The 21,554-nt window shown below is 39.1% G+C and overlaps 1 long non-coding RNA gene across 2 annotated transcripts; it reads left to right on the top strand.

Annotated features, from left to right (window-relative positions):
• Positions 1 to 8,130: 8,130 nt before the first annotated feature.
• On the top strand, positions 8,131 to 10,506 carry LOC112204211 (uncharacterized). Of its 2 annotated transcripts, XR_008536900.1 has the most exons (3): positions 8,131 to 8,427; positions 8,532 to 8,629; positions 10,111 to 10,506. It is a non-coding gene; the product is annotated as an uncharacterized LOC112204211 (long non-coding RNA). The 2 variants fall into 2 exon arrangements; XR_002937787.1 differs by lacking the exon at positions 8,532 to 8,629.
• Positions 10,507 to 21,554: the final 11,048 nt, after the last annotated feature.

Here is a 21,554-nt window from a genome sequence, read left to right as displayed (position 1 = left end):
CGGGGCGGGGGCGGCGGGGAGGGGGGAGGGGGGGGGGTCGCCGAAATCTCGCGAGAAGTCTGTGCCGCGAGCTTCGCGGCCGGCCGAGAGCGACCCCTACACTCCCGCGGCCCCGGGGACCCGCGACTCCACCTTCAGCGCAGCGGTCCCGTGGTTCGGCCCGGGAAGATCATGGAAGAGGCGGCGGATCCCGGCTGCTCCCCGGCCCCGAACCCCCAGCCCAACCACGCAGTCATAAATAACCGCGCCAGCCCGGCGACACCTGGCTACGCGACAGCGCGACACTGCGGGCACAGCCGAGTCAGCGGAACTGAGGCGCGGCCAAGTGCGGGGCTCTCTGGGGCCCGCGCCGCTGCTACGGGCGGGGTGGGTCTCCGAGCTGGGGTCAGCGCCCGTCTGGGACACTCACATTCCCTAACGGTCTCCTGACCTCAGGAAACTCAAGGTCTTGACTCAAGGTCGTGAACGATTTGCAATTGTATCTTCACATATACGACACAAATGAGGTATAAGCATTTGGCTCAAGTCATAACGATTGCAAATTAAGGCAAACACTTTGACGACTGAAGGGCAGCTTCCGGACTTTTGATGGGAGAAGGCTAATGCTGTTTTTCAGAAGCATTAGCACACCCGCGGTCACTTAATTCAACAAATCAGAACTGTCTTGTGCATATAAAAGTTAAGAATTTTAAAACTTCTGTAAATAAAGATAAAATCTTGAACGATACCCTGATTTTTCAGGGAAGCGCTGTTTGTATAAATATAAAATAAATGAGAAGCGTATTGTGTCATCTTTTTGTTTTTACTATACTTTTTGTTTGCTATGTTGTCAGTATCAGTTTTTATGAGAAAGTGTAGATGAAGTTCCTATCAGTTTCTCTCCCCAGACCCCAGTTTTGGTAACTTGAATTATGTTAGCTTTTTCTTCATACTATGGAATGGTGCCAGGAGTCCCTAAAATATTGTGGATCTAAGGAGATAGACAACTAAATACAGTGGTCTCAATTGGGCTGCAGGGACAAGAGAATACACCATCAGTTGATTCTGGCAATTCTTGTAAAGACTAAAGGCTTTCAGAGACGACCAAATGAGTTTTTTCTGGCTCAGGTCCTACAATTTCTTCCCTTTTTTTTTTTTTTTCTTTTTTTGAGACGCAGTCTTGCTCTGTTGCCCAGGCTAGAGTGCAGTGGCACATTCTCGGCTCACTGCAACGTCCGTCTCCCTGGTTCAAGCGATTCTCCTGCCTCAGCCTCCCGAGTAGCTGGGATTACAGGCACCCGCCACCGTGCCTGGCTAATTTTTGTGTTTTTAGTAGAGATGGGGGTCTCACCATCTTGGCCTGGCTGGCCTCGAACTCCTGGAGGTCCTGCAATTTCTATTCCTAACACCTTGCATGTAAATAGCACATCAGGTACACCCTGTTACCTCTTATTTTAATAGAGGTTAATGGCATTTTGCTTTCTTAAAGCTGCTAAAAGCGGTAAGAAGAAAAATCTTATGTAGCAGATGAACAAATTTTGTGTATTTTAAAACCTGTCTCTGAGTTTTCTTCAGTTTCAGCCTGTGGGTTTTATGGAGTCAATGCCTAAGGAAGACTCTGATAGCGTCTTGCTTTATCACCAAATTTTCCTCAATTTATGCTTTCTCTATATTCTGTGAAATGGTAGTTTCCCCAAATAAATTATCTTCTGGGTAATAATTATATATATTATATATAATATAATAATCATATTGGCCGGGCGTGGTGGCTCACGCTTGTAATCTCAGCACTTTGGGAGGCCGAGGCGGATGGATCATGAGGTCAGGAGATAGAGCCCATCCTGGCTAACACGGTGAAAACCCATCTCTACTAAAAATACAAAAAAAAAAAAAAAAAAAAAAAGCCAGGCGTGGTGGCATGCGCCTGTAGTCCCAACTACTCAGGAGCATGGGACAGGAGAACTGTTTGAACCCGGGAGGTGGAGGTTTCAGTGAGCCGAGACTGTGCCGCTGCACTCCAGCGTGGGTGACAGAGCGAAACTCTGTCTCAAAAAAAAAAAAAAATTATAATAATAGTTCTGACACTGTTAACTTTGAACTGAACATGATTTCCTGATTTTCTCATAAATTCTCAGTATAGCCTAATGCCAGAATTCTTGGACAAACTGATCAATTTTTATTAGTTGCATGTTAAAAGCTAAGTAGCTCTAAAGAAGATTAGGGAGGTAATACAATAACATCACATTACAGATGAGGAAAATGACATCCTTCATCTAAGATGACAAATACAGACACATACGTATAGATTTCTATGTAGTTTCTCTATAGTTTTCTAAATTTGATAGAGCTCCTGCAAACAATTTATCTGGTTAGAAGCTAAGTACTGCTGTGAGAAGGGCTAAGTTTAAGTTTGTAGATCAGTCAGAGAGCTTTGGATAAAATACCTCTCACGTGCAAAAACAGCTTTACTAATAATTTTCAACAGTACTTTCCCTCTAAAGGTGAAATTCCCTTAAGAATAGTTACTGTTTTCTTCCCACGTTTGATGCTCTGTAACTATAGCTACACAAAAATAACCAAATTCCCTTGTTATGTGGATATTTTTCTGAGTTTAATTCCCAGAGGAAAAATTTTAAGCAAATATGATATTAGGAATTTGGAACCTTTTTTTTTTTGAAATTTCAGATAATATTGTTGGATCAATATAGAGTCAACCCAGTATCCCTTATCTTTTATGTCAATTCTACTGAGCATTAAGAATAACCCCCAAAATGCCCCTACTCCACAGTGAGAGCCCACACCTTGAAAGAAATATCCACTTATCGTTCACTATGGTCTAAATAAAAAGAAATGTTCTGAAACAATAAAAATGTTTCAAACAACGGGGATTAAGCCAAAAAGGGTTTTCCAGGAAAGCATATACCTCAGTGAATAAGTAATAAATTAGAAGTGAAGAAATCTGGACTCCAGTCTTGGATTTGCTACATCTTAATTATAATGCTTTGGAAGCCACAGTCTCTAAAATAGTGGAGTTGAAATAGATGATCACCTCTGAACCCATCTTTCTAATGAACTAAAATGCTCCAAGTGTATCAGTAAACCGTAGAAAGATATTTCATGGTATTTTTCATGTATCATTTCTCTTCTGAAAATCTACAATTGGCCTAAGATTGTTTTATTCTTTCAACTTAAAATTCCATCCCCGGACCACGCAGGCTAACGTCTGTAATCCCAGCACTTTGGGAGGCCACGGTGAGTTGATCACTCAGGAGTTCGAGACCAACCTGGGCAATATGGCAAAACTTCGTCTCTACAAAAAATACAAAAATTAGCCAGGCATAGTGGTGCGTGCTTATGGTCCCAGCTACTCGGGAGGCTGAAATAGGAGGATTGCTTGAACCGGGGAAAAGGAGGTTGCAGTAAGCCATCATTGAGCCACTGCACTCTAGCCTGGGTGAGAGAGCAAGACTCCGTTTAAAAAAAAAAAAATCCATTCCTTTATCTAATTATTTTAAGCTTCTACTGCATTTAAAATTGCAAATACGTTAGTGATTTTGAAAAGTTTGAAAATGTGGAATATAAGTGCAATAGGCAGGAATGTCTTGTTTAACAAAACTTCTATTAAAATATACTGCATTCCTTATTTTGGTCATTCTGAGCTCCAGATTCTTGACTAGTTAAAAGAGTAGCAGTTACATCTGAGATCTGTATCAGGGCACGTGAACCACCCCATCCCAAGGTCCACTCAAGTCTACCAGCAGAGAGCAAGGTTGCAACCATCTTCTTCTCTCTTGGGAAAGTTGTCATCATTTTCTCAAATTGTCTTCCACCTTCCATGCTGTCTTCCTTAGGGCAAAATTGACAAAGGAGACAGTGCTGGAGAAGGTATGTTCTTCCTCTTTTTTCTTCAAAGTGCTAGCCACCAGCAATCTAGAACTCAATTCCTCAGCATCCAGGGCTATGGAAACCAAGTTACGCAAGACACTGAGGGTCTGTTTTCTTTTTTGATGAGCTCTCATTCCCAAAGACTGTGAACTGCATCTCACCCTTTTTCCATTAGGCAAAGCCAAGCTGACTCTAAGCAACATGAGGCCAGGGCATGCATCTTCTAGCCCAGTTCCTGGCACACATTAGGACCTCAATTATATTTACTAAATGAAAAGCAACGTCTTGAAAAGGGGGGAAGGTGGAGGCCAACATAGGAAGGCAAGTTAGGTGACAAGGAAATACAATGGCCCATCAGACACTAAAGAAGCTGACAAACCAAGCAGCACATCAATGAGGAAATGCAATCAACACAGATGGGAGGCCAAAGGGAAAAAGCAAGGGATTGGCAAAGAAGGATCACAGATAGAGTGTGGGCTAGGCGAAGTGGCTCACACCTGTAATCCCAGCACTTTGGGAGGCCAAGGCAGGAGGATCATTTGAAGCCAGAAGTTCAAGGCTGGCCAGAGAAACATAGTGAGAACCTGTCTCTACAAAAATTAAAATTAAAATTAGCCAGGAGTGGTGGTGCATGCCTGCAGTCCCAGCAGCTCAGGAGGCTGAGGTGGGATGATTGCTTGCACCAGGAGTTCAAGGCTGCAGTGAGCTATGATCGTGCCACTGCACTCCAGCCCCTGGGTGAAAAAGCAAGACCCTCTAAAAAAAGGGCGGGGGGGGAGGGGGTGGACAACAAAGTATGATCATGCAGAAGGCTTGATTCAAGAACAGATTTTGTGATTTTCAGATTCTAGCACTGAAGTTATCCTGTTACATATGATTTGGCCATATCCTCTTGGACTAGAGCCTTAAAGCAATAGGTTTTCCCCAAGGCTCTCTCCATTATTTTTTCTTTCTAGGCAGAGTCTTGCTTTGTCACCAGACTGGAGTGCAGTGGCGCGATCTCGGCTCACTGCAACCTCCGCCTCCCAGGTTCAAGCAATTCTCCTGCCTCAGCCTCCCGAGTAGCTGGGACTACAGGCGCGCGCCACCATGCCCAGCTAATTTTTGTATTTTTAGTAGAGACGGGATTTCACCATGTTGGCTAGGATGGTTTCGATCTCCTGACCTCATGATCTGCCCGCCTCGGCCTCCCAAAGTGCTGGGATTACAGGCGTGGGCCACAGTGCCCAGCCGGCTCTGTCCATTCTTTTGGTCCTCCGAGGAAAATGCACCATCATCCATGGCCAAACATCAGTGATTGACTGGCCACACCTCCCCTTTTGTTCTTAGATCTTTCACTGGGGACAATAACCAAGCTGGCAATTGTACACTTTTAACTACCTTTCCAGAGCAGTAACACCCTTGGTTTGACTACTACGTCTATCCAGTCTGTTTTACATAATTTCCAGGGTCTTTGTTGACGGTGTCTCACTGTTCAATTCCTGCTGTTTAAGTCCCGCAATCCCCTGTGTCTTTGTTCTCCATTTGGTGGTAGTGACTTCTTATGTACTTGGGACACAGGCAATAGCGGGACGGACTTACTACCAGCAAAGCCTCCCACCCGAAAACAAGGAAGCTCTTTCTCAATTGTCTTTTCCTATTTTCATGTCTGATAGTGATTAAAGCTTCTATGTCCATTAAAAAGTGTCTTCTGGTGCAGAATAACCTCATAGTAACATAATGATCACCCATTACACAAGCGTGACACTTTGGTAGCAAAATGTTACGGGATCTTTGGGGTGTTGTTTTCCCGTCCAGAAACCTCTGTGGCCAGCGGTTCCTTTGCCTGAGTTTTGATTGGGCCTGCTGGGCTTAGCAGTGTCTACTAAAGCTGGACATATGCATATCCTATGACCCATTAATTTCACTTTTTAGGTGAAATACTCATGAAAAGAAATGAGTACTTATGTCCATCAAAAGACATATACAGGAGGCTGGGCACAGTGGGTGGCTCATGCCTGTAATCCCAGCACTTTGGGAGGCCAAGGCGGGCAGATCACGAGGTCAGGAGATCGAGACCATCCTGGCTAACACGGTGAAACCCCGTCTCTACTAAAAATACAAAAAAATTAGCTGGCTGTGGTGGTGGGCACCTGTAGTCCCAGCTAATCGGGAGGCTGAGGCAGGAGAATGGCATGAACCCGGGAAGCGGAGCTAGCAGTGAGCCGAGATCGCGCCACTGCACTCCAGCCTGGGCGACAGAGTGAGACTCCATCTCAAAAAAAAAAAAAAAAAAAAGACATATAGAGGAATATTCATAGTAGCATCATTTCTAATTGGCAACAAACCAGAAACTATTCATATGTTCATCAACAGTGGCTTGGATTATTTAAAAATGTGGCATATTCACATAATGAAATGATATAAAGCAATGAAAATTACTGAATTGCAACTACATGCAATCACTGGGATAAATTTTAAAGCAAAAGTGAGGTAAAGAAGGCAGACACAAAAGAACCAACTTTATTATTCTATTTTAAAAGCTCAACAACAACAACAACAACAAATAGATATAAATAACGTTAGACATTAGGATGGTGGTCTCCCTGGGTGCAGGGAAGTGATTAGAAGGCAGAAAAAGGAGCTTTGGGAGTTCTGTGTCTTGATATGGGTGCCAATGACACGTGTATTTACTCTATAAATATTCGTAGAGCTGTCCACTTATAATTTCTATAACATTTTTATATATGTAACACTTCAATAAAAAGTTTATATAGAAGAAAACATAGATTTTCTTCCTAATGCTCTTACACTAATGTGTTATTTATTAGAGGACTTTGCTCAGTTATGAACTATACAACTTTAAAGGAATGTGTAGAGCTTGAAAAGAGTTCAACTAAGAACAATAAAATTGATTGAAGAATTGGAAACTAAAGGAAAACTTACATAAGCTTGATATAGCCTGAGGAGATTTAACCAAGGAGTATTTTAATAAACATCTTTTACTACTTGAAGACTACTAAGAAGATACTATTAGTGATTTTTCTTATTTATTAAGGAAAAGACCAAAAGGAACTTTGTATTTTAAGCAAACAATGTAGTGTTTTAACTTCTTTAACTTGCAGCATTTTCTCCTCTGAAATGTCCATATGGACAGAGCCAGTAGGTATGTGATTGTAAGGCCTAGTGCAACCAGTACATACCCTTGGTTCTGGCTCTAACCCCTGACTGTCAGGTGTTGGATGGGGAAATTGCTTCAGGAGCAGATAAACAAATAGAAGGGCAGTGTTCAGAACAGATGGAAAGCTCAGCATAAAGAGGGAGCCATTAGAGACATCAAGAATAGCATAAGGTTAGTCAGTGTACATACCTGCAGAAGTTTAGTGGGATGGCAACCAGTTTCATCCCCTGCCAACTTCAGTTGATTGATATTGGTTGTCCAGAACACTGTGCTAAGTAAAATTATCAGGCCAGGCCCAGAAATCACAGGAAAAAGTAGGTCAGTATCTCTGCTAAGACTGGGCTATCAGATTGAGACTGAGTTGAGTTAGTTGTAAGTCCACCGTGGTTCTTTGGAAACGCTCTACTAGGAGAAGATAATGCAAACAACAGTAGGAACAGAAAAGCTGAAAAAAAAGTTCAAATGTTTTTGTAATGTGCATGGCAACATTTAATATTTACCCTATAAAGTTATAGAAGACCAAAAATAATTTAGACATAGCTCAGTCTGGGAATTTTCTAATCTTTCTAAGTTTTTGTTGGGGGGTGGTGGGCGTGGGGTGGGGAGGGGAGTGCTTAGTGAAAACTGTTTGCCAAAAGAAATCTTGTTTCTTAAGCCCCAAAACACAAAGTAGATAACAGCAGAGTGTCTGTAGTTGAAAAGGAGGGAAATCCGGACCTTGTCCATTTAAAGGTTCCTTTTCAGCTCTCACAGTGGAGCCTGAAGTAACTTTGTAGACTATTGGGGCTTAAATACCACTGAAATATACACTCGTTCCATTTTTACTGACTGACGAGGAAACTGAGGGGCTGCCGGGTTAAAGGATTTTCTCTGAGTTATACTACCAGAAATTGAGCCTAGATATTCTGCCCTACATCTAGATAGTTCCTGCATTAGAATCATCAGAAACTGAAAGAATTTAAAACCGTTTTTCTTAAGGCATATTAATTTGCAAGGAATCGAATAGCAATTGCATTAGCTCAAGTAAAAGACACATTTTAAGGATAGAATTGCATAGAATCCAGAGAAAAGTGGTACTATGAGGTGTCAGGAAGTGTGGTAACCAGGTCAGCTCTAGGGACCTACATCATAAGAGCTCAAGGACATTCATTCTAGCACACTGCTGTGAGCATGACTTGGCTACTAATTCTACCAATCTCTATGAATCTTAATGCAAATTCTAAAGAGAAAGCCTTAGGTTGGTCTGGCCTATAGACGTTTTCTTCCTTTGTTAGTTTTTCACTCCTAGGCCAGCCAGCTGTGTCTGGGAGGAAAGGTGTGGAGTCATATGGAGATGCAGTTTCTGGGAAAGGGAGAACAACTTCCCTTAGAAGGCCCTGTGGGCAGGTATCAGTGATGTGCTGGTAAGGTATTAACAATGGGTTCTGGGGTAGAAGAGGTGGGGAGTCCTGACTTGTAGTGTTTTCAGATTTCCATGGCGTAAATACTCCCACCGTGGTGATTTCAGGCTACCAATACGACATTACTGATTGCAGATTGGGAAGAGATGCATGGTAGCACATTACGTGGAATTTCCACTATCTACATCATATAAAAGATATAATGGTAAAGTAAAAGTGATGCTTTTAGTACTTATTACATTTTATATTTACCTAATAAATATAAATTATATTACATTTAATATAATTATCTAATTGTAAGTTTACGTAATTTAATTTTTAATAAAGTCTCTAACAACTGGCTCAAAAACTCCTGAAAATTTAACTATCAGCTCTAGTGAGTTAGTGCAAGCTGGCTCCAGCCCACCAATATGGTATTTAAAGATCACCATCTCCACTTGAGTTTGGAGGCTCTTGAAGACCGCTTTTGACATAAGAAAAGGACAGGGTGAGTGGGACATATGACTAAGCCAAAAAAGATTAGGATTAAGAATTTGCATTTATGGAAGCATCACTTGCACCCAGGAGTTCAAGGTTACAGTGAGCTCTGTTCACGTCACTGCACTCCAGCCTGAGTGGCAGAGTGACACTCTGTCTCCAAAAAAAGAGTAAAAATAAAAATAACAATATGCCGGGCAAAGTGGCTCACACCTGTAATCCCAGCACTTTGGGAGGCCGAGGCAGGGAGATCGCTTGGGCCCAGGAGTTCGAGACCAACCTGGGAAACATAGTGAAACCTGGTCTCTACAAAAAAAAAAAAAAAAAAAAAAAAAAGAAATTAGTAGGGCCTGGTAGTGTGTCCCTGTAGTCCTAGCTACTACAGAGGATAAGGCCAAAGGATCTCTTGAACCTTGGAGGCAGAGCCTGCAGTGAGCCAATATTGCGTCAATGCACTCCAGTGTGGGCAACAGAGCCAGACCCTGTCTCAAAAACTAAAAAATAAATAAAAATAAAAATAATCAAGAATTTGCCTTTAGCCACAAAGGGCAAAATGAATTTAGCCATCCTTTAATAAAGAGGAGGGAAACAATGTTTCTCACCCTCCCATGATTGTTAATTGGTTTCAATCAGCGTATATGCAGTTACTACCATGGAATTATTTCTACTCTCTCAAATTAATTATATTTGTTGTTCCAAAGACTTGGAATTAAGGAATCATCTCAGGTCTGTAGATATTGGACAGGTACAACTAACTACTCAGATGAGGTAGACATTACTCTTGAGCTGAGTTTGTAGGTATTCAGTTAAAAAGTTGTGCTTTTAACAGCTGATATCCAATAGGGACCAGCTCTCATTTGATATTGCCAGGTAATGAAGTCTTGCTTTAGGTTAAGGTCAATTTTTAGGCTTGATCAAAATATATGATTTCAAATTCACAAGCATATAATACATCTAATCAATCCTTATATTTATTATACTTAAATTTCATATTTTGTCCACATGAAGGTATTCATTCTTAACCCAAAGTAATTATTGAGTGTTTAGGTCAGTATGCAATATATTTTTCTGTTAAAATAAATTAGTTTGCCTCAAACACTAGAGATTGATCTAAAAGCGAGTCTGAAAATAGGGGTGTTCATAAATTCCTTGACAACTGAAGCATATCAAAACTCTTGCACTTCAAAAATGATTGCAAATATTTTTCAGGATGATCTCAAATCTTATGTTCGGGAACCTGCAAACCTCGGACCACCACATCAAGGGAAATGAAGTGAACCTTTCACTTGATGACAAGACTTTGTAGAAAACCACTAAATTAGCTACTCTAACATCATCATGCAGGTGCATGGTTCTCCTTGAACAAATTATTCCAGAGTAAGATGGCCTATTCCTCCATCATTCCAGTGTTATACCAGGAAACCAGGTTTGATTAGGATTTCATTGTGTGTAGTATAGTATTTGTTTCAGGGCATATGCTTTGATCAAAATCTATGTAATGAAGATGTATACTCCATGATATCTAGAATTAATCATTGAACTATGTCTATGGCTAAACACAAATGTTACACTCATTTACTTATTAAACACCTATTTGCCTGTGAAGAGTTTGTCTCTAAAAGTGAATTTTAAATATAGAAGAACACCAAACAATAATAAAACCAGTATATAAAACTCGAGGTTATTATCCAAATCAGGTGCTTTTTTAAACTGAAAAGTAAACAAATGAAGAAGGAAGAGCTGAAAGATGCACTAATAGAACACTTCATTATTTTAAGTCCTACGAAAGTAGAAACACATGAGAAATGAATTTCAGCATATGGTGTGAATGCTCCTTTGTTCTTACTTCCAGTCTGTATATTAAAAAGTGTTCTTCTAATCTTTCTTCAATAATTATGAAGGATTGAGATGACTGTCAACCAGAAAAGGCAACCAGGCAGTTGGAGATGTGAAACTATAGCCTTGGGAGAGAGGTCTTAAATGTGGTAACTGACTACTGCATGGAGTCCTGTATTGGAATTTAAATGAGTTTCAAACGTGAGATTAGTAAAAAGGAAAAACTTTGCTTTGAAAGTTCACATATGCAGTAAATAGATTATGTTGGAGTCAAAAAAGTATAAATTACATAGAGTTTATATCATAATGATTAGGAACTTGCAGATGTATCTACAGAAATACATGTTAGGATTAAGAGAACTTCGGAAATTGGAAAGTCATGTATCTATAAAAGTATTCTATCTGGATATTTGTTTTGATAAAATCAGCCAAATATCAAATCAATTTAGAAGTCCCATAATTTGAACCCTCCTTATCTTCTTTAAAGCTCTGATTTTAAGGGTAGGAGAATTTAAGTAATTTGAAGAGATACGCTTGTGAAAATTAATCTACAAAGAAAAGTTATTGAATTCTCTTTTCCTATTAAATTTTCTCTTCAAATTTGGAGAGACAATCACAGTATGTTAGACTGAATGGAACCACAGAGATAATCTAATCTAAGGACTGTGTTTTAGGGAGGAGGAAACAAGAATGAATCGTGTCTTACCATGGGAAATGTCCTGATTTGTTTCCTGTCTGTTCCCCACCCTTTTTCTGGCACTCCCTAACAGAACTCAGCTAAGATATAACTTCTTCCAAAATGCCTCACCGTTCCCAAGGCTGGGTTAGCACATGTTGCTGCCTACGTTTTATTTATTTATTTAACTTATTTTAAGTTCAGGGGCACATGTGCAGGTTTGTTACATAGGTAAATTTGTGTCATGGAGGTTTGTTGTGCAGATTACTTCATCACCCAGGTATTAAGCCTAGTACCTATTAGTTACTTTTTCTGATCCTCTCCCTCCTCCCACCCTTTACCCTTTGACAGGCCCCAGTGTGTGTTGTTCCTCTCAGTGAGTCCATGTGTTCTCATCATTTAGCTCCTACTTATAAGTGAGAACATGTGGTATTTGATTTTGTGTTCCTGCGTTAGTTTGCTAAGGATAATGGCCTCCACCTTCATCATCATCAGTTTCCCTCTGCAAAGGACATGATCTCATTCTTTTTATGGCTGCATAGTATTCCATGGTGTATATGTACCACATTTTCTTTATCCAGTCTATCATTGATGGGGGAAAAATTTTGCAAACTGTGTATCCAACAAAGGTCTAATACACAGCATTTATAAGGAACTTGAGCAAATTTACAAGAAAAAAACAACCCCATTAAAAAGAAGACATGGGCCGGGCACAGTGGTTCACACCTGTAATGCCAGCACTTTGGGAGAGCGAGGCAGGTGGATCACCTGAGGTCGGGAGTTTGAGATTACCCTGGTCAACATGGTGAAACTCCGTCTCTACTAAAAATACCAAAATTACCTGGGCCTGGTGGTGCGTGCCTATAATCCCAGCTACTCCGGAGGGTAAGGCAGGAGAATTGCTTGAACCAGGGAGACAGAGGTTGCAGTGAGCCGAGATAGCGCCATTGCACTCCAGCCTTGGTGACAAGAGCAAAACTCCGTCTCAAAAAAAAATAGTAAAATTAAATTAAAATTATAAATAAATAAAAAAGAAGACATATGGCCAAGTGCGGTGGCTCGTGCCTGTAATCCCAGCACTTTCGGAGTCCAAGCCTTGCGGATCATCTGAGGTCAGGAGTACAAGACCAGCCTGGCCAACATGGCGAAACCCCGTCTCTACTGAAAATACAAAAGTGAGCCGGGCGTGATGGTGGGCTCCTGTAATCCCAGCTACTCGGGAGGCTGAGGCAGGAGAATTGCTTGAACCCAGTAGGCGGAGGTTGCAGTGAGCTGAGACCACGCCATTGCATTCCAGCCTGGGCAACAAAAGTGAAACTCCACTTAAAAGAAAGAAAGAAAGAAAGAAAGAAAGAAAGAAAGAAATAAAAAGACAAAGACATACGTGCAACCAACAATCATATGAAAAAAAGTTCAACATCACTGATCATTAAAGAAATGCAAATCAAAACCACAATGAGATGCCATCTCACACAAGTCAGACTGGCTATTATTAAAAAGTCGAACTAGATGCTGGTGAGGTTGTGGAGAAAAAGGAACACTTATGCACTGTCGGTTTGAGTGTAAATTAGTTTGTGGAAGACAGTGTGGCAATTCGTCAAAGACTTTAAAACAGAAATACCATCAGACCCAGCAAGCTCATTACTGGGTATATACCCAAAGGAATAGAAACTGTTTTATTATAAAGACATGTGTGTGAACACTGTAGCATTATTCACAATAGCTGCTACCTACTTTTAATAAAGCACCTTAAACTCCCCCAATCATAGCACTACAACTCGAATGTAATGTGTTCCTTTACTTGCTTGTCTCCACCAGTTGGACTACAAGCTTCAGGAGGACAGAAATCATATTTGCCTTTTAATGAACACAGACATTTCCTTTGGTGTAGTACAAACTTACATATTTTTTGGATGAATGACAAATACAGCATTTGTTTTTGTAAAATTACTGGGAATCCATGCAAATTTAACCTGAATAGAAGTTCTTTCTTCAGGATAATGGAGCTATGGATTGAATTGTTGTTCAAAATTCGGAAACCCAAGTCAATCATCTACTAGATCAAAATAAGATTGCCCTGCAAAATACGTTTCTATTGTAATGGCTCATTAGAAATACTTACCATGTATTAGGTAACTTTGAGGAAATAATAGCAGATCTGAGTTTACTGAAGTCAGTCATAAAAGGCTGCTGTCTGAACCTTTCATCTGTTATTTTAAAAAATTCAGAGGTTATTTGCTGATGTGATTGTGTGTTTTTGTTGTTGATTCTGATAAAATGCAGTTTTATAGGTGACGCAGTTCTCATAGAAAAGCTTCTCTTTTTACTTGTTTTGTATAACAGCAAGCTACTCAAAATCCAGTTCCTTGCCATTTCATTTACTTGACTCAGCTCCTTGTCCTTAAACTCGTTTCACAATTTCATTGCCAGCTAGAAACTTATAAGCCTTGTTCGCAGGAAGAGCTTGAGTCAAATATTTTCAGCGTCAACACTTCCTCGGTATCCTGACAGCTGCACAGTATCTGTTGAGCCGCTCTTTACTCCTCCTCAAGACTTTGACATTTTCACAATTTTTCTGTGATTTTTATCTTCACTAACGACCTGCTCATGATAATTGTGCTGTCTTTCTTTTTTTCATTTTTGGAAGTGATAGTTGCATGAGGAATTTACCAATAGTGTGACTAGAAGCTGGAGAAGTGAAACTTAGAAGCATTCATTCCTGCGTATCAAGGTTCCTCTTGGCCTTATCAAGGGTTTGGCAGCGTATGTGACCACATCGTCCTCTAGTGGCTGACCCCGTGAGAGGCCGGTGGCCACTCACCCTCTGCGGCAGAGAATGTTCTTTCAGTGCATGGCTTTATGACTAGAGGTTGTTATTTTTAAGGTAAAGGATATTTTTCTTAGTAAGCGCCTGTTTTCTAACAATCAAGTTACATTTTATGTCTTCAAACAAACATCCTATGACTTAGTACTATCCTTAGTTGGAGTAAATATAAACATTAATTCAAGAAATCAAAGCAAATATTTCAGATATCTGAAACAGTCTTAAGGAGCATATCGATCAATCAACAGATACTTATCAGGTACGTAAAATATGCCAGGCACTGTTGTAGATGCTTGATGTACGTTAAAAACCAAACTTGATGAAGATCCCTGCCTGCATGGAGCTTCATTCTAGTATGAGGACTTCACGAATGAATGTGTGTTTCTCCCAGGCTATCCTCAAACCAGACTCCTTGTAAATGTGACATATATCAATAGTCATATTCTGTGTTCTGTAAACTGTATTCTGAAGATTCAGTAAGTCATGTAATTGTTTTTGTCTTATCTGCTCCAGACCCCCTTCAGGGCAAGTAGGAGGTGACTGGCAACACATCACATATTAAGCTGGTGGCAACACATCGCATATTAATCACGTATTAATAATCACATATTAATCACCTATCAATCATGCCTTGTCATTCAGAAGTGTTATACAGCTCCCATGCACTAGTGTTTCCTACTCCAGAGTGATCATTATAGAAAGCTATTTATGTCTTCTAAAATGGTGTGCCAAAATTTAAGAAATGCCCTTTTTAGTCCTTTCTCTATTTCTCTTCTCCCAGCTCACCTCCCTATGGGGATGGAGGTTTATTTTTACTCCTCCAGCTGTCATTTGGGTAAACTCTGGAGGGGCAGATCTTGCCTAAGGCTAGATTTCAGTTCAACATAAACAGGACTAATTACCTCAGGCCTCTAGTTAGGACACAGAAATGGGTAAATAAGGCTTTAGTTACTACCATCACTTTGCTTGAGAGAATGAAATTTCAAGGTAGTTTAATAAATCATGATGCCATTTTCTGACTTTTAAAGAGAATGTAATTTGTCTATATTTCTGATCTTACCATAGATTAAACATTTGTATCTCCATTCCTGTAATGGTATTTTTTTATTTCTAGCGAATTCTAAGGAGAGATAATGAACAAATACATTAATTGCGTAAATCTACTGACTTCTTAAATTTTATATTAGATTTTTTTCTTTTTTTTTTTTACACAAGGTCTTACTCTGTGGCCCAGGCTGGAGTGCAGTGGCGCTGTGATCTCGGCTCACTGCAGGCTCAACCTTCCGGGCTCAAGCCATCCTCCCACCTCTACCACCATGTAGCTGGGACTACAAGCGTGAGCCACCATGCCCAGGTAATTTTTGTATTTTTTGTAGAGATGGGGTTTCATCTTGTTGCTCAGGCTTGTCTTGAATTCCTGGGCTAAAGAGATCCTCCCACCTCGGCCTCCCAAAGTGTTGGGGTTACAGGTGTGAGCAACCATACCTCACCATGAATAGATTCTTTATAAGAGTACAATTTTAAAAAATCAGAGTTTTGCTGGCAATTATATGCCCTTAGAAAGGGCACTTTAGCTGATTTTTTAAAAATTTTAACCTCCACAGCACTGCCAGAGCTGGATATTGATTATTTAATTTTTAAATTCTTATAATAAAAACACTCCTCTCATGTTTACATTGCCATTATCTTTTAGAAGAATACAGCACATTTAATTTAAAATACTGTTTATTTGAAAATGGAAAAATTAAGAACAAAGAGGCTTAATAACATTATGGATACATTCATAATAAGTAAGTAATAAAGGAATGGAAAAATGCCACCTGTAATTATTTTTCTTGACCCATTGTTCAGTTGTTGATTCTGGGAACAACCAAGTATAGTAATGCATATTAACAGTGATGTCAATTTGAACCACATTTTTTTAGGTATACTTCATTTGCTCTAGAGAATCAATATTTATTACTATTTGGATATTTGCAGCATAATTTGGTGAGAATACTATTGGAATTAGATGTGAAATATTTTAATTTCAATTATGATTTTCCCATTAACTAGGTGAGATTAATCCGAAAGCCATCTTCCTCATCTGTAAAATGAAGGTGTTTGGTTAAGGTGATCTGGCAAGTTTCTTTTATACAGTGAAAAAAATATAAAATACTTACACCATGTAATTTTATGATATATTTAAATGATAATAACAGAAGATCATATGTAACACTAATGAATGAATATATAGGAATATGTAACACTAATGAATGTATTTAGCCAAGTGCTGTAAAATAGGCTACTTCCGAAATAGCTTGTTTATTTTAGAAGTATATTTAATTCCTTCATATCCATCTCAAAATACTACTTTAACATTTAACATTTCACTGTAGGAAGCATAAAAATTATTTTTTATGTGCTCCAAATAAAGAGCATTGTTAATTTTGATGATGCTATAATTCCTCAAATCATTTTTACCTTTTTGCTTCCTGGAGCAGAACAATGGAATTTTAAGTGGGCTAAAACCCAGGGAAAATTGATAATGATTATCACCATTAAAATCATCACTTAAATGTTGTAGCACCAATGGATTTTCATACCCATTTATCCGTGTAATTTCTATATCACATTTGCAAGTTGGATAGACCACATGTTGTTATCCTAATTTTGGAGGAAAAACCTGAGTTCCAAGAAGGTGGTGCAATTTTCCCAAGGTCTCATAACTAGTGAGTATCAATATTTTGCTTATACCTAGCAAAGTGAGAAGGGAAAAAAATACAAGGTAACAACATCAAATTATGTGTTATGAGTCTTTCTTGTTCTTTGTGGGGGATAAAATGCAGAGTGGGGCTGGATTAGAGTCACTGCCATTCCTGAAATAAGCAAATAATAACCAAGATGTTCAATTTGTGCCAAATTTTCATCCTGCCTGAATGTGATCCCCCAAATTGTGTGACCTCATGGTCAATTAATATTCCTCTTTTCATGTGTACTCAGTACTTCCCATGGAAAATACCCAACCTGTTCTGGTTAAGGCGTGGGCTTTTGTGCAGATTGCAACTCTTCTATGCGAGTCGTTCAAATTCAGGAACTCTGACTTATCACAATTATCTTAAAGAATAGCTGTTGAATTTAGATTTTCTCTCCTATATTAAAGTGCATCTAGTATCTGTTACGACTTTAAAAATGGACATAAAACTTTTGATATAATTCCATATTTACAGAAAAGTTACAAGAATACTGCAAAGAACTCCACATACCCTTTACTCAAATTCTTCAATTATTAACATTTTCTTTTCTTTTCTCTTCTCTTTTCTTTTCTTTTCTTTTGTTTTCATTTTTAAAGTTAGGATCTTGCTGTGTCACCCAGGTGAGAGTGCAGTGGCACAGTCATAGGTCACTGCAGGCCTGCACCCCTGGGCTCAAGTGATTCTTCCGCCTCAGCCTCCAAGTCCTGGCTAAAATTTTTTTTTTTTAATTTATTTTTGTAGAGACAAGGCCTCACTGTGTCACTCAGGTTGGTTTCAAATTCCTGGCCTCAAGTGATCCTCACACCTTGGCCTCCCAAATTGCTGGAATTACAGGCGTGAGCCACCATGCCCCGCCAGTTGTTAACATTTCACTCCATCAGTTTGATCATTTGCTCTCTCTCTCTCTCTGTCTGTCTCTTGTTCTGTAAGTTCATATATATATATATATATATATATATATATATAGTTTCTGAATGATTCAAGAATAATTTTGCAGACATCATGCCTCTTTATCCATAAAGTCTTATTTTGTATTTCTTAAGACTTTTCCTTACATAACCACAGTTCAATTATCAAAATTTGGAATTTTAACAATGGTATAATACTATTATCTTTTTTTTGACTTTTATTTTAGGTTCAAGGGCACATGGGCAAGTTTGTTATATAGGTAAATGGCATGTCATGACGGTTTGGTGTACAGATTATTTCATCACCCAGGTAATAAGCATAGTACCTGATAGGTAGATTTTTGATCCTCTCCTTCCTCCCCATCTCCACCCTCAAGTAGGTGCCTGTGTCTGCTCTTCCCTTCTTTATGTCCATGTGTACTCAGTAAAAAGCTGAGTATTTGCTTTCAGTATTTGGTTTACTGTTCCTGAATTAGTATTTGGTTCCTGCATTCAATATTTGGTTTACCGTTCCTGCATTAGTTTAGGATTATGGCCTTCTGCTCCATCAATGTTGCTGCAGAGGACATGATCTGATTCTGTTTTATGGCTGCATAGTATTCCATTGTGTATATATACCATATTTTCTTTATTCAGTCTATCACTGACGGGCATTTAGGTTGATTCCATTACTTTGCTATTGTGAATAGTGCTACAGTGAACATACATATGAATGTGTCTTTATTTTAGAAATATTTATATTCCTTTGGCTATATGACCAATAATGGGATTGCTGGGTCTAATGGCAGTTCTGTTTTAAGGTTTTTGAGAAATTGCCACACTGCTTTCCACAATGGCTGAACTAATTTACATTCTCACCAGCAATGTATAAGTGTTCCCTTTCCTCCACAACCTTGCCAGCATCTGTTATTTTTTTACCTTTTAATAACAGCCATTGTGACTGGTATGATGCGGTATCTCATTGTGGTTTTGATTTGCATTTCTCTAATGATTACTGATGTTGCATATTTTTTCATATGTTTATTGACCACATGAATGTCTTCTTTTGAAAAGTGTTCATATCTTTTGCTCAATTTTTTTTTTTTTTTTGAGATGGAGCCTCGCTCTCTCACCCAGGCTGGAGTGCGGTAGTGCGATCTTGACTCACTGTAACTTCCACCTCCTGGGTTCAAGCGATTCTCCTGCCTCAGCCTCCTGAGTAGCTGGGATTACAGGCGCACGCCACCATGCCCAGCTAATTTTTCTATTTTTAGTAGAGACGAGGTTTCACCATCTTGGGCAGGATGGTCTCGATCTCTTGACCTCGTGATCTGCCCACCTCGGCCTCCCAAAGTGCTGGCATTACAGGCGTAAGCCACCGTGCCCATCATTTTTCTCACTTTTTCATGGGGTTTTTGTTTTTTGCTTGTTAATTTAAGTTCCTTATAGAGTCTGCATATTAGACCTTTGTGGATGGATAGTTTGCAAGTGTTTATCTTGTTCTACAGGTTGTCTGTTCACTCTGTTGGTAGTTTCTTTTGCTCTGCAGAAGCTCCTTAATTAGGTCCCATTTGTCAGTTTTTGTTTCTCTTGCAATTGCTTTTGGCATCTTCATCATGAAATCTTTGTCAGGTCCTATGTCTAGAACGGTATCTCCTAGGTTATCTCCAGGGTTTTTATAGTTTCAGGTTTTACATTTAAGTTTTTGATCCATCTTGAGTTGATTTTTGTATACGGTGTAAGGAAGGAGTCCAGCTTTAACCTTCTGCATATGGTTAGCCAATTATTGTAGCACCATTTATTAGTACTATTTTCAAACTCACACTTCATATTCAAATGTTGCCAGTTGTTTCAATAATATTCTCTATCATTAGTATTGTTATTTTTTGGTTCAGGCTCCATACCAACATCATCTATCACATTTAGTTTTCATGTCACCTTACTTGCTTTTTTATTTTCTATTATTTGAAACAGAGTCTCGCTCTGTCACCCAGGCTGGAGAACAGCAGCTGGATCTTGGCTCACTGCAACCTTGGCTTCCCAGATTCAAGCGATTCTCCTGCCTCAGCCTCCTGAGTAGCTAAGATTACAGGCATGCACCATCATGTCTGTCTAATTTTTGTATTTTTAGTAGAGACAGGGTTTCACCATGTTGGCCAGGCTGGTCTCGAACTCCTGGGCTCAAGTGATCTGCCCGCCTCAGTCTCCCAAAGTGTTGGGATTACAGCCATGAGCCACCGTCCCTGGCCTTTAGTCATTTTTAAACTGGAACAGTTCTTCAACCTTTGTCTTTTTTGATTTTGACATTTTGGAAGAGCACAGCCAGTTGTAGAATGTCCCTCAATTGGGGTTTATCTGATGTTTCTTCATGATTAGATTCAGATGATGCATTTTTGGTAGGAACAACACGTAAGTGACGTTGTATTCTTTGTAGAGTACGAAGAGGCATATGGGGTTGGCTTGTCCCATTACTGTTATTAACTTTTATTATGTGGTTAAGATAGTACTGTACTCACTAGATTAATTCACTATTAAGTTACTCTTTTACCTTTGTAATAAAGATTCTTCTTCATCAAACTTTTATCTACAAGTTTTAGGATGCATTTATGTTTTTGTCTGGACAAGCAATGACCCTAGGATGGATGTAAAATGGTCATTTTTCTAATTCCATCATTCTTTCAATATTTATTAGTTGGTATTCTGCCGTGAGAAAAAGTTTTCCCTTCTCCCTTATTAACTTGTTTGATTGGTAGTTTGTGTACTTCAACAGTTGCACTCACATGTTCTTATTTATTTCATAAATAACTTGTTCCTATCATTATTTATTTTGATGCTCAAATTGTCCCAGATTTGGCTTATGTCCCCTGGACATGTCCTTATTCTTTTTTTTTTTTTTTTTTTTTTTTTTGTACTTCCTTGCCTTCTGGCACACAAAATAATGCCCCAGTCCTGGAACCAGACATTTCTCCAAGGTTCCATTGATCATTTTAGTAGGAGTTTGAATTGAGAAACCAAGGCTTAGATGCTAGATATGCTCATTGACTTGGGATATGTTTGCTTCTAGGCCCTTTTAGTGCACAGGGCTAAGATACGCACATACACATGAACATACACACACACACAGGCACCAAGTATTAATACTGATAGCGGCAATTCCAATTTCACACTACAAGGTTCATTCCAGTCTTCCTTCTTCTCATATTAGAACTCTATTCTTTAATAATAAAACCCCTAGCTCTCATTAGCTTCAATATATTTATTCATTTGTTCAATTCTACAATACACTACTCTAACCCCTGCTACTGAGGAAAACAATCTTTCTCATTGAAGTTCGAGATTTGTTTATGTGGTTTTTCTTTAGATCTTGGTTATATCATCAAAAGACAGAATTTGATAGTTATTTGAGTTTCTTTCTTTCTTTTTTTAAATATGTTATTCATCCCTTATGTGTGGTTATATTACTCACTTTAATACAGTTAGGTTCATTTGTTCCTGCTTTTATTCCATCCCCACTTCTCTCTCATTTTTTAAATTTTATTTTCCTTTAAAAAAATGTAAAACATTAACATTTCTCCAAAAGTCAAAACTCTATAAAAAGTTCTCAGATGAGTGTCACTCCTCCATCCCTTCCACTCCATTCATATCCATCCCCTGGTAACCAACTAACCAGGTAACCAAGTTCATTAATTTTTGGT

Source organism: Pan troglodytes, chromosome 7 (genome assembly GCF_028858775.2).
Source record: "Pan troglodytes isolate AG18354 chromosome 7, NHGRI_mPanTro3-v2.0_pri, whole genome shotgun sequence".
In the NCBI taxonomy this organism is placed as follows: domain Eukaryota; kingdom Metazoa; phylum Chordata; class Mammalia; order Primates; family Hominidae; genus Pan; species Pan troglodytes.
This window is presented reverse-complemented; position numbering and strand designations above follow the sequence as displayed.